Genomic DNA, 14,005 nt, shown 5'->3' with positions numbered 1-14,005 from the left:
GTCAACGAATAAGAGACCTAGCAGCACAGTACTAGGTCTCTTTCGTGGCTTTGTTTTCGTACACAGCCACGAAAACAAAATGATGTTGAAAATACATTGCATAGCTGGATGACGTTTGATTTTAACCTGTAACCTTGAAAGTGTTTTGTCAAGTCTCTCTGTAAAAAAGTGGCTCCAAGTTATACTGAATGACTAATGTGGAAGAAGGGCAAGAAGGTGATCTGGTTAGATGAGATCTTGGGTCAATATACAAACTGCAAATCACCATGAACGCTGCACAAACCTGATGGTGGCTGCATCGTGCTGTAGGGATGCTTTTCGATGGAAAGAAGTGTAAACCTATAAGTTCTGGGTAATCCTGGAAGAAAACTTGTTGAAAGGTGAGGATGATTTTAGACTTTGGAGGTGATTCACCTGCCAGCAGGACAACGATCATAAATATAGAACCACATTTAATGTAGAATGTATACTAAGACTTGGGTTCTCTCTTTTAAATCTGAGTTTTAGCTATTTAGCAAAGAAAAAAATGCAGTCTTTAGATTAGCAAATGTATAAACTTGCCACTGGCATTGCAGCAAAAGTTAAGAAGTCAAAGTGTTGACTCAGGGGGATTAATATAAACCAGATGCAGGTAATTATTTGTAAAACATTTTTACTACATGTCCTTTTTCCTCCCACTTCATCATTATGAAATTTGAGCTAGTCTAACATAAAATCTCCACAAAAAACATCAAGGCTTGTGTGACTGAATGGACCCCGACAGGTCCCTCAGAAATATTTGCGAGAGAATATGTTACGACTGTCACTTTGCACTTTAACCTGCAAAACCCTCCACAGTGGCAAAGCTCAAAGTTGAACGTACTTCCTTCGCTGTTGCTCATCCAGACTCTACAAACAATCTCTTTTGGATCACTCATCTGACACAGCCAGACACACACACACACATACGCACGCACGCACGCACGTACAAAGAGAAAACACCAACACTCTGTGTGCAACGGACAATCATCACAGGTCACCACCTCTGTCAGCATGTGTTCTCATCAGTGACAGAATAGGTGACCATTTGTTGCAGGAGGGAAGTTCTATTTTGGTTGCAATGTTCAAAGATACTGAGACGCAAGTTGGCAGACACTGCAATGGCTGCCAGCGCGGCGGGGTCAGTGAACCAGAAAATATCTATGTCGGGTTAGTATCCGCTAACAGAAACCCGTTGGTGGGAAAATGTGTTTCTAAAGTAAAAGTAAACATTTCTGTGAAATCACAGAAATTTGTCAAAGTACTTATATTCTGTCAGAGAAGCTAAAAATTTTATGTACCAACTCTGATGGGTGCTTGTGTTTATAATTTTTTTAGGATCTTTCTCAAAAAGGAGAAGTCCACTTTTCTAAGTGTTTGAGATTTGAAATATGACAATGGACCATAAAAAAAAAAAACTATCTCCCATAAATCCACCAATATATTTCTGCTTTCAATATTAGGGGGTTCCTTTGGAATGCGGTCTGCCCTGTGACCCCACAGTGCAGGGAGTTTACATATCCATGTCTACACTAGTTAAAACCACATTCCGTCCTCTGATCTGGGTCAAAGATAAAAGATGACAGGTCTGATGCTGGCAAGCGAAACAGATCTGACATTCAGATGGTTTTTCGGAGGAGGCGGTTGGGGGGGTTAGGAGGGAAAACGCTTACATACAGATGTCATGTAATTTATTGCTTAAGCTTTTGATCTGTGTTTCCTTTAACCAGTTCTTGGAGCGTTTTAGTTTTTCTTTGCACATCCTTCCTCTTAATAACAGTTTCTACGTGGAACCTTTAAACATATTGTTAACACTTGCTGTTGCTCTTAGACCCAGTCCTACTATATGTATGCTGTCTGGATAAAATGGGAAGTGCCTAGATCTGCTTTTGCTTAGGGAGGCATGCATAGGGGAAAAATGCTTGAGGCATCTTTGCACTGCTCCTACAATGCTACAAAGCTTAGAGCTGCCAGTCACTTTTGGTTTGTAGTGGCGTTATTTAATAGAGTCCTGGACATGAATATGGAGACTGTTTGGCTGAATCAGATCATTATCGGCATCTGACGTGTGCAGCTAAACGTCCCATTTACTGTGCTGAAGCTACAGAATCATTGTCACACTCCTGTAAAAAGTGAAGTCATTCCGCGGTAGCCATGTCTCCACTAATCAAAGTCTACCACTTTGTTATAAGAACAATTATATTAATGATCTTATTATAAACGTCTGAGAGTACAGAATTTCGTACCGTACAATGGAGAAAGTAACAAAACCTTTCCGACTGGAGACACAATGGGTAATGCTGGCTGCTTATCCACATGAAATTAAATTTAATGCCTACAATCACTCAGTTATAATTAGATAATGTGCCCAAATTAAATAAATGTTTTACCAGGCAGACTGACAAAGACTTTTATCCCAGACGATGGCTTAAACAAAAGTCATGTCACATGTTGATCCTCTTCATTCACTGTTCATCTCGATCAAAACTGTGTGAAGACGGCAATTGCGCCCGTTCAGTGATCACAGACTACAGGATTAATCAAACCAATAACAATAAACTAAATGAATCACTATTGGCTTTATTCTAAATTATTCTATTCTATATTATTTCTATATCCATAGTCTGGCTATTGCTATCCTATGCAATGCCTCTCAGAAAGAAATTCTCACTTACATCACAGTCTGGACTTTCTCACCCTTACTTGGATTGTCTCTGGTAGATTCTCTACAAATCAGCAAACAGAAGGAGAACATATGACATTGATTTTCTGTGTTGTTTTAGAATTATAGTCTGACTGTAGTTTTAGCATCGACGGTGGAAGAGGTGAACAAAGCCACTCGGCCCATGTTGGCCACGCTTCTAAATATTGAATTAACATTAACAGCCGCCTCGTTCGGATCGGCATGTCTTTCTTTCAGTGGAGGAGGCAGTTTCCAGTAAGATTCTTAGCATCGAACTGACACGTTACATATGAAATGGGCAAAAGTTTGCGATTGGGACTGTGTTGAGGTTTTAAAATTTAAAACCTCAACACAGTCCACGCCTCCAGGAAGCCCAGAACCTCTGTATGAAGGAAACTGCATAAAACCAGGGGTTGTTTTTTTGTTTTGTTTTACCAGCATCAATAAATCAGGATAAGCTTCATAATGCAACTAGACAGACCTGGTGTGAAAGAAGCAAAGAAGCATAAAACGATTTGACACAAAAGATTTCAGTCTCAGATTCTTCATTGACGATACGCAGATGTTTAATGTCACTAAGTACTGTAGGTCAAAAGAAGAAAAGCAACCATTATATTATGGCATTATTGTTGTATAATACTGTGAACTTTATTACTGAATGCAACACAGGTGAGTAAATCAGCTGATGGAAAACGGGTGTCGAGAGGCAGGAACCACAAGATGGACCAAAATAGTCAAAATAAGCAAACTGAGCTCAAAGTCCAACAGATCATGACAGATTAAGAAAATTAGCTTTTGAAAATGTGTGTCAGTTTTGTTTTGTTGTTGTTCTTCAAAACTGCGACTACTTTACGCATGAAGTCACGTCGGGCCATTAGCTGGACCCACAAACTGTTGCCTAGATCCGATTGCTTGGAAAACAATTGGTAAACAAGGGGAAATAAAAACCACCTCATTCTTTTGCGCTGGTTATTTGTCATAACCAACACAAAAGAAGGAAAAAAAATATATTTACTTGAGCCTTAGTTTATCAGGCAGTAAACTGAATCAGCTCCCATCTGCTCTCCAAAAAGTCTGTTTGTGTAAAAAGTGTGTCTGAGTGGGCAACTCCCGAAGTTGTCAACTTTTTCCACGTTACTAGGGAAAATAAAGGACCATTATCTGTAAATGTCAAGCATTTTGTCTCCTTGTGCGATTAGCCTTCTACAGCAGACTCCACATTAAAGAACTCTGTAGATTCAGTGGGAATCTGCAGAGTTCCTACTGGGGGAAAACTGGGACCTTTTAATACAGTCTGAAATAAAGAGGAAGAGCGCTGCTGGGAAGACAGGCTATAAATCTGTCTTCCGTAAATGTCTAGAAAATAGAGAATGCCCTGTGCTTCAGAATCTGTGGATTTTCAAGTATTTATGTAAAAATCAATTGATCAAAAACCATCCATTACAGAGAGATTTCCCTTCAGAACAGTTTATTTTAATTGTTTCACATCTGTAGTTAAATACAGAATTGAGCATTGTTTTTTTTGTTGTTTTTTTTGCAATGGCAAACGTATACAGAGCAATGCGCTGATGCAAGATTTTCACTTGCATTATTATCATATCAAGAGAGAACTCGGCTGCCAATTTATAATTCAAGGCTACTTTGTACGCATGGATGTTTTTTTCTTTTGTTATTGTTCCCATGACTCATTTTCTACTGACAACTGGTTTTCTCTAATCTCTGCCACTTGAAACAGACTCCTTTGGTAGCAGCTGGCACGGCTATGAGTTTTCAAGAACATGTCAGTCAATTAAATAGGAATAAGAACTGCTTTGTCATGGTTTTTAATTCACCACTATGGAGACAATATAAACTCTGCAGTTGCCAGTAACCGAAGAAGACCATGGCACTTGGTGCGTATGTTTTTTAGGGAAGCTGCGTAATGTGTATATTGTCAACTGTGGGTCTGAATGTTTCAGGAATTTTGAGTACACCTGGGTATTTACCCTGCTTATTGTATCACAAGTAAAAGTAGGATCTTTTAGCTTATGCTAGTTTAATTTTTTGTGAAGAGATATGACATCAACCAAAGAAGATTTTTAAAGCAAAAGTGCAATTTGTATGTCAGTAAAGTAGAGGCTCCTTAGTGGTGCAGTTGGTAGCTCTTTTACCCTAGGGCAAGATTATAAACAAGATTACACCGGTAAACTCAGTAATACTGAAGATTATATTATTGTACCTAAGGTTAAGAAGGCAGGGCATTTTTAAGTAAGTCTACTGAATCCTATGATCCAATGTGGTGGATGGTAGCATCACCACATTTAGAACTGAGTCACTCTCCATGGCATGATATCACTTTATCATTCGGTAAATAATGAACTTTTAGCCTATCTTTTTTGCCTATGTACACAGAGTACATAAAGGGAAATGAGTAAATAGTCAGTGAAGTCAGACGTATTGGACATGTGGGTATGATTGTGTTTATGATTTTGTTGTCGTTTTTCAGAGTTTTTTCTTTTTTTTTCTGACAAAGAGAAATAAGCAACAGAAAATGTGTGTGTGTGTTTTTTTTTTTTTTTACAGTTGGATACTGGCTGTTGATCCTTGGGCCCGTGGAAAAAATCCAAATATGTTCATAATTTCCACATCACTGTTGGGGTGTAATGAGACAATCAGTTCATGAGATTAAATTATACACTGCATTGGATTTCAGAGAATGAGATGGCAATTTTCCAATATTTGCCAACTTCAAAGGTGAAACATGTGACTGAGAAAAAAAATGTTTTCTTAAGAACTCATGGGGGCTTTGCCACAAAATGCAACTGGTTGGCATGTCTGCATAAGTCTATCCACGGAACAACAATTTCTCATTAAAGATGTACATAACCTGTCCTAAAATATACCAAACAAAGGTAAGTAAACATTCCTCATTCTTATCTTAAAAAGGTAAGAATGAAATATAACTGCAATTGTCTTGTCAACGTTTAATGGCCACAGAGATTGAATATATTTTTTATAGATAAGTCAAGAGATGGCCTAAGAGATACCCTAAGAGATGGCTGCACCTCAAACTGCTGTTTCACCTCAAACTGCTGTTTGAATTGATCAAGATCTTTACCAAGAATTTCATTATGTCCACCTTCACTCAAACAGCCAGTTTCAAGATCAAGACCTCCTTCATACGTGTGTCCTCTCCAGTGCAGCCTGTGGAGTGCTGCAAGCAAAGACCTGAGTTTTGCAGCTCCATGACATCATGGGGATTCCAGCTGTGACTCCTCCTTTTTGGAAGCTGTCATGAAAATAGGTTAATACTATTTGGGTTAATTTGGGGATTCAGAGTTTTTACAAGGCTCTTTTGTTCTCTGTGTGAAGTTCTGTTGTGGTCTCCGCCCATGGCTAGGCCTAACAAATAAAATGCAGTTTTCAAATGATCATTTGATTTCTTCAGGGGGAAAATAAAGGAGTTGCTCTTGGCGGTAACGCCCAAGAGATCGAGATAACTTGCAATGAGTTTATTTATTTTTTATTCTTTTATATATATCTGTGGAAGAATTCTGGGTCATTTGTCCTTGCAAAACTGTTTTAGTTTAGGTTTTTAGAGCAAAAATAGCCTGATTATGATCATATCAAAGCATCTAAGTGAAGGCATCAGTTCAAGTTTTGGTCTTTCATCTTGTTTGTGTGACACTCACTTTCTCCTTGTGCATGTGTTTCTTTTCTGGCACCTTGACTTTCTTTCTCCATCAAAAACCAAGCAGTCTGAAACAATCCTTAAGCATGAACTTGATGTGGATGGTTGTTAGTCTGATGTGTTAGTGTTGCGTTGTGATGACCTGGTTATCTGACCAGCAGGCACGTGCAGAGGGGGGGTGTGGGGAGCTCAACGTAGCGAACGTTCCAGATTACAGAACAGTTTTTGGTGAATAAAAAAAAAAACGTTCTTGATGAATAAAGTGAAGTAGACTTGCTGCTTGTCAGATGACGGAAAAGGTTGAAGTATCGTTTCTGCTTCAGCTTGGAGTCGCGGTTTAAGCAGAGAGGTAATGAAATACGACAGACACTGACAGGCCTCTGCGTCTGCCTTTCTCTGAAGAACTACTGAGCGGGAGGAGACAGCCAGGTGAGGAAAAACTGTTCTTATCGATTGATTCAGTATTTCTATCATACAGACATTAGGCTGTTGTTGTTGGGATATTAGCTATATGCTAGCTAACGACTTTGCTAGCAAAGCTCGATAACTAAAAAGCTTCTTCCCTGTACCGTTAATGATATCAGCCATTCTTTAGTATTTATTATGCAATAAGGGCACATCGCCCGTCCAAAACCGATCATCTCCATAATGGATATATGTTCCATCTAATTTCCTTTATAATGTACATTTCATTTATTCTGGCGTTAGGTAAATGTATCTTTAAGGAGAATAACACTTAAATAAAAGACCAACAAGGATATTCATTTAGAATTAAAAATAACTCACCCTGAATTACCATAATGTATGTATAATAATACATTTTTAGTACATAATGTATGTAATAAAAGTGTGTCATTAATGAAGGGGAAAAAACTCAACCCAGACTTTAGGTTTAGGGTCTGGTTCGCAGAGTATAAAGTTAAATTTATTTTCCCAATTATTCAATGGGGGAGAAAAAAAAACTAACCTCAGTTAAGTAAAATAAAATTGTAATCAAAACTTTTGGAATTGTAATGATTTTTAAAAAACAAATCGTTTTGTTTAAAAAACTTTTTAATTAAATAACAAATTTTTGTCTTGTGAACATAAAAAGTTATTTGCCAAACATAAACATTTATTTGCACACATCAGAAATATTTTATTGTGATTTTAGGCCGTGCCCACGACTCAAGCAAAACTTTGAGTCACAAACAAAACCTTAGAATATTAAGAAAATACATCATAGGAAGGCAATACGACTCGGAACATTGGGAGAGTATTGTAAAAACACAATAAATGCTCACATTTTCTCACTTTGAAAACAAAAAGCTGATATCTTATTTGTGCTTTGTTCTGCAACAAAATTCCAGGATACGTACATTTCAGAATTAGATCAGGTTGAGAAGAGAAAGTAAACATTTTTAATAGCAACAATTTTTACTTCAATGATCAAAAAAATATTAAAAAGTGCCTCATCTCACCCACCTCCAAAAATTATTTGCATGCTTTTCTATTAATAAGGAAAAACACAGAAGAGCATCTGATACTTCAGATCTGCAGATTCCTTTACTACAAAAAACATTTATTTTTTCATTAAACATCCAGTGTTTAGTTTATTTATGAGCAGATAAAATAAATAAATAAATAAATAAATAAATAAATAAATAAATAAATAAATAAATAAATAAAAATCTTTGTGTAAGATAAATCATTTTTATTGTTTTCTTATGGGAGACAACTAAGTCCCCACCAGATGTTTAAATGAGTGTGTGGAACAGAAGATTTCTAAGGAGTAGGTTAGATAATAAACTATAAGAAACCAAATAATAATGCTTAGTTTATTCTTTATTTCGTGATGTTTAAAAATTGACACAAAAAACACCAAATATTCAAGATATCAGATTTGATTCATTTTAAATTTGAAAAGCAAACATGAACCGTCTTGTACATAAATGTCTGCTGTCGTTTACTTCCTGGGAATACTCAGTAAAGGACAATTTCAAAGCATTCAGCCATTTAAGCTACTTGAGCATCATTAAACCTGTATGATGAGTACATTACGCATGTTGTTAGAACGTTGTAAAGCTACGCTGTTCATCAATAGACTGTTTAAACTGTGGTCAGACTGGATGGAAACTACAACAGAACAGTGGAATAAATGCCTTTTTTCCTCCTGGACAAACAGCCTTTGTGTAACAAGTGGAAACCTTTACGTGATAATCCAAGGCTGCATTTCAATTGGTCTAATTAGGATGCTAACACATCTTGGGTCTGTGCCAAATGTTTGAAGACTGACATCGTTTTATTCTGTGTCGGGATTTAAAGTAAAAGGCATGGACACAGGCACATCCATGTTCATGCACGCACGCTCACACACAGTCGCAGAAACACACTGACTTCTAGAGCCAAGGCCACATTCCACATTGACTGAAAATGTCGGGGAGGGAGGGAGTGTGGGCTCTGTAATTTTGTTTTCAAAGGAGAAAATTTGATTCTCTGATTGTAGGATAATAGGAGCTGCTGTACTGTAAAAAAAAAAAAAAAAAACCTTGACAAGACGAATGACCAACACCTGATGTTGGGCAAGCCTGCACAGAAAATGCATTCTATTTGTTCATACAATTTAGAGATCAGTGATAATGCATGATCTGCCTGTGGTGTAAACTTGAAACACTTAGAATAATTCCACTTTGGCATTAAATCACATTGTTGTTCATGCATAACTGATAAAATTTCAGTGTCTGAGCTAATTTCAGAGCAGGTTGCGACCTGCCACTGACTGCCGATCAGTTAAATCGTTTTTATATGTTTTCCTTTGTACAGCGTCCCATACAGTTTGAAATCACTTTGTAACTGCACGCTCTGTGGCCACTAGAGGGTGCAAACACTTTGGAAAAATTACAAGCCTTACGTCTCCTCCCATTTTAGAACGTCTTCTCATAACATTTGCAATGCGTCAATAACACTATTAGTACTTTAGTGATAACCTAATGATATATACAGATAAAGTAATAATAATAATAATATTGTATGAAATATACCAAATTTAGCAGGGCATTGATAAATACCCCACCCTGTTCACATGCAATGTGCAGGACAAGAAGAAAAAAAAAAAGCAGCCTAGATTACTACTCAAGCTTGCTATGAGGAATGTCTGCACTTTACTCTCTGGGTGTGACATGTGCTCTGTCCATGGGGTGAAAATGACTGAGAAAAATGCCTTCCATTTCTGCTACAGATCCTGTGAACAGCTGGTTAGGGTTTGTTCTTACACTCAGAGCCCCCTAGAGTCATATAAGGATCCTCACAGATATGCTCAAAGCTGCACCACCAGAAACGTAAGCCTCGGTAAAGATATCAGCCCAGCCTTTCACAGGCCATTAAAGTGAAAATATGTAGACAGTTGTTCTGCCATCTTTTTTAGGAAGGTTTGTTTACAGTTCAACCAGAAAGTGTCCTGTGGTGGATTTGGGAGTGGACTATTTTTCTAATTGGTGTTGTAAAGAGCTTGCTGGACTGTATCCAAATGAATTAATCCAGAGTGCAAAAGACAAAAAAAAACACATCAGCTAGAATTTTATTTCATGAAGGATCACGTCTAACAATGACACACGAGTAAAGCGCTCTACAAAACCAAGTGAAGGAGCAACAAAAATAATAGCCAAGACTAACAGAAGTTTAGTTTTTCACAAAATGTATTGCTTTCAGGTCTCCAGGTCTTTTTACCAGATAGTTCAATGGCATGCTGGTGTTAGACAATAAACACTGCATACTTTTAAAAGCTTCTATTAAGAAATACACCAAGTTTCTAGAAAGCTCTAATGAAGTCTCAGTTGGATTAAGATTCTGAGAATTTCTTGTCTGTGGCCTCCATATTTAAATGTTTTAACCCCTGGGCCACTCAGTTGTCACTTTCAACATGTGGCATGATGATCTACTGTGTTAGAATATTTTTCACCAGTAAGTTGACCCAAATCCTTTATTAATGCCAGTGAATAAAGTATATATATTCACAGTCAACTCTGAGAGAGAGACTCATCTCTTGAATGAGAATACCAGACACAAGTGATCTCAGGTGATATGTATCAAACAATCTGAGCTGGACTTCTACAGCAAAATTACTTTTATCCCAGCTCTCTGCTTTGTCTATTCTTGGAACATTCTGCAGAATTTGCAGGATTTTCTTGAACATATGTTTCGTCATAGCAACACTTTTTGACATCAGGTCAGCATGCTAAGCTTTCCAACCTGCTGTGCAACCCACAGCAAGCTCTTCAGCCAGTTGCTGGCAGTCAACAGTTCTTTCTGTGATATTTTGGCTGATTTTCTTTGTGATATTCCACAAGATAGCAGTGGATTTTAATTGCATGTGTACTTAACAAACGTTGTGAGTCAGAAGCTTATGTCACCATCTGGGCTTTCCTAGATTGTTTAAAGACATTGCAACCTTACTTTATGTAATCATCTGAATTTAAGGAATGCCGTCAAACATTCTCCAAAAGGTCATTTCATTCAGTATTCCGACATTTAAAAAACAAACAAAAAACACTGATCTGGGAATATTTAGTCTGTCCGGACATTTAAAAAATATGCAATGTCCAAAAAAAAAAAATCTAATTTAACATTAAATTATTTCATCTTTACAATTCTATCAATTTTGATTCCGTTCTTTGAAAGGATAAAACAGTCACACATGAAGTGATCAGTGATTTCAAACAAACACTTCTACAAGAAGTAGAAGCCTTCCTTCTTTATTAAATGTGAGAGAAAGAACGGCCTTCCTTTTCTTGGAAGTGTTTATTCGTTGCGCCAGGCTCTGCTCTGTCTAATGAATCTCACAGCAGGGAACCGTATTATAGCGCTGAGTCTTTCAATTAACAGTGATAACAACAAAGAGGATTAACACTGTGATTCTTTTTTCATTCTAAAACTTCACTGAGTCACTTCGATTTTTATTTTCCTCTTTGTGGGTTTATCTGAGTGAGCAGTCGTGCTACTAAATGTAATTGGACTATACTTTGTTGTATAAGCCACCATTGTATCTGAATTCAGTTAAACACTTTTCTATGTTCCCGAGACTTGGTTTATGTTACGTGGAATTTTGTGCGCCTATTCACTGCAGCGTTTCCAGTGACAGGAAAAGTAAAGATAGCTAAAAACATAAAGTGCTTCTCTTTCTACACAATGATTGCTGGACTGGTTATAATTCAGATCTTTTGCTAGGTCTACAAATAAAGGTAATGCAAGAAACTGCATTGATTTTACAGCCTAGAAGAGATCATCGAAGATGCGATATTACTGTAGATACTTGAGAATGGTAAATAAATAAGACTGATTATAAAGAATATTGCAGCTCTCTTTAACATAAATAAATAAATAAATAAATAAATAAATAAATAAATAAATAAACAAACAACTGGCATTAAGTCAAACATTTTTTTTTTATATCAAAACTCCAAATGATTTCTGACCAGAACTTACAGAAGGGAGTGTTTTAATGTAATTTAGGATTTATGTTACCTATGCCATTTTATCTTATGTTGTTTTAATGTTTTTAAATTGTCTTAAAACAATATATGTCTCCCTACCTGCGGAAGAGTATTGCAAAGTATGTAAGGCTATAAATGTTAGTGTTCAGTGTTTGTTTGTACTCATCTCTTGTCCCAGTTCAACTAAATAAAGAAATGGAGCACATATAAACTGTAAAAGGTTCAATCTCTCCCTCTAGTGGACATATTTTGGTAAAGACTTTCCAAATATATGTGTAGAGACCATCAGTCACCATAGTTTTAGAGCTCTACACATCAAACCTTTCAGACATATAGTTTTACTGCTCCTGGTATAAAATTAATTCATTTTAAAAAATTCTACAAATTATTATAATTTATCTTATTTAAATCCACAATTTATGTAAGAAATGCTCAAATAAACTAAATAAATGAGATGAGGAACACACAAAGAATACTAGTAAACAAATGACATACAAATAACAACAACAACAAAAAAAAAGACTCAAAAACAAGAAGACATCCTTCTGTCTGGAATATCATATTTGACAGCAGTGATGGAACACTAAGTGGGCCCTGATGGAGAGAAAGATCTATATAAGGCAAACATGAGTAAGAAGGTCTTGTGGGAACCCTTCGTCTTTGACCAGTCTAGTGTTTCTCAGTCAATTTGCCTCTGCTACCTTTGACCCAGATCAATAGCCATCATTGGAGGAGAAGTGATAAAAGAGAGGAGTGACATCATCTTAGCTCACTGGGGAAAGTGGGTCTTTTTTGGCTGTTTGCTTTTTATTCTGTCTGCTGGTGCACGTGTTAGAATACAGCAACAAAATGTAAAGGAAATGACATTAGCATCTTTAACGATGGACTTCAGATCTTAATTTGCATAGTAACAGACTAGTAACTGTACACCAAGTTATGGGTATGTTTATAATTTTATTTTGATATATTAAACAAAAACAAACATTGATCTCTTTAAGTGTTAAAATACATGTCTCTACCTCGAGATGAATATTTAATGATGCGTAAACCCTGAAAGAAGAAGAAAAAAGAAGAAATTCAAGCAAACTGTCAGCCCGGCAGAGACAGTGTGCAGTAAAAAGAGGGGGATACAAAATGCTTGAGCCCTCTCGTCATTACGATAGCCCCTGGTACCCGGAGCCACCAAGGAATCCCTTAATTCCTGCAGCATTATGCACTTCAGACTCTTTCATGTCCTCCGTAAGGGAGACAGCAAATGTGGATAGGGGGTAGTGGGGTCGCTGGAAAAATTCTAATATGTCTCTTGCTATGAAAAAATATGCACATACATTTAGCATTTAGATTCTCCAAGGGCAGAATAGAGGAGATGGGCACATGTCATAACGTGTGCGTGTGTGTGCGTGCGTGTGTGTGTTTGTGTATGATTCGCCCTTGTGTATATGCACAAATGTTTATGCGATCAGTCCATCCCTTTAATGGTTCTGTCTTATTGTGTTCATGGTGTGTGTCTTGGCCCGCTGTGGTTACCATGGTAATATTAATGATTTAGCTCCTCGACAGCGGAAGAAAGAAAGGTCATGTGTGCTCTCCAGCCTTGCTTAATGTATACAGTGCTAAACTGACAGGTGGAGTATTGGTAATACTGATGGAGCAGTTGACTCATCAGGAGAGGTTAACTGGTTTCCTGTGTGGGTGGCTGAGTGACTGACTAGATATCTGAAGTTTAGACTGGCTGCCACTTCAGTGGATGTGCGAAAGTAAATTAAATAACTGGTTGATGTGCAGGCATGTTCGCTGACTAACCTTATGAGTGGCAGGCCGACTGGATGGCTGACTGGCTCGCTGGCTGTTTAGGATTAGGTGAGCATCTAAATGGCTTGTTGTCAGGACAGAGGTCTTTATTTTGCGCTTTTTTTTTTTTTTTACAATTGTTGAGATGCTTTGATTGTGTCCAAGATAATATGTTACACATTGGTTTGGTTGCTGATTGACTCACTAATTGAAACACAAGACGAAAAAATGTCACAGTAGGTAATTTTTATTGTTGCATTATTGTTGGAGGTTTTGTGTGAGTAGAACTAGGTAGGGCATTTTTTTCGTCTTATTTTTGTTGCAGTAGTGACACATCCAGTCGCAGTCAGGATCTTTTTTCTTTCCTTTAGTACT

This window comes from Poecilia reticulata, chromosome 16, assembly GCF_904066995.2.
Source record: "Poecilia reticulata chromosome 16, P_reticulata-male-v2, whole genome shotgun sequence".
Lineage (NCBI taxonomy): Eukaryota > Metazoa > Chordata > Actinopteri > Cyprinodontiformes > Poeciliidae > Poecilia > Poecilia reticulata.
The sequence above is the reverse complement of the archived record's forward strand: the minus strand, read 5'-3'. Positions refer to the sequence as shown.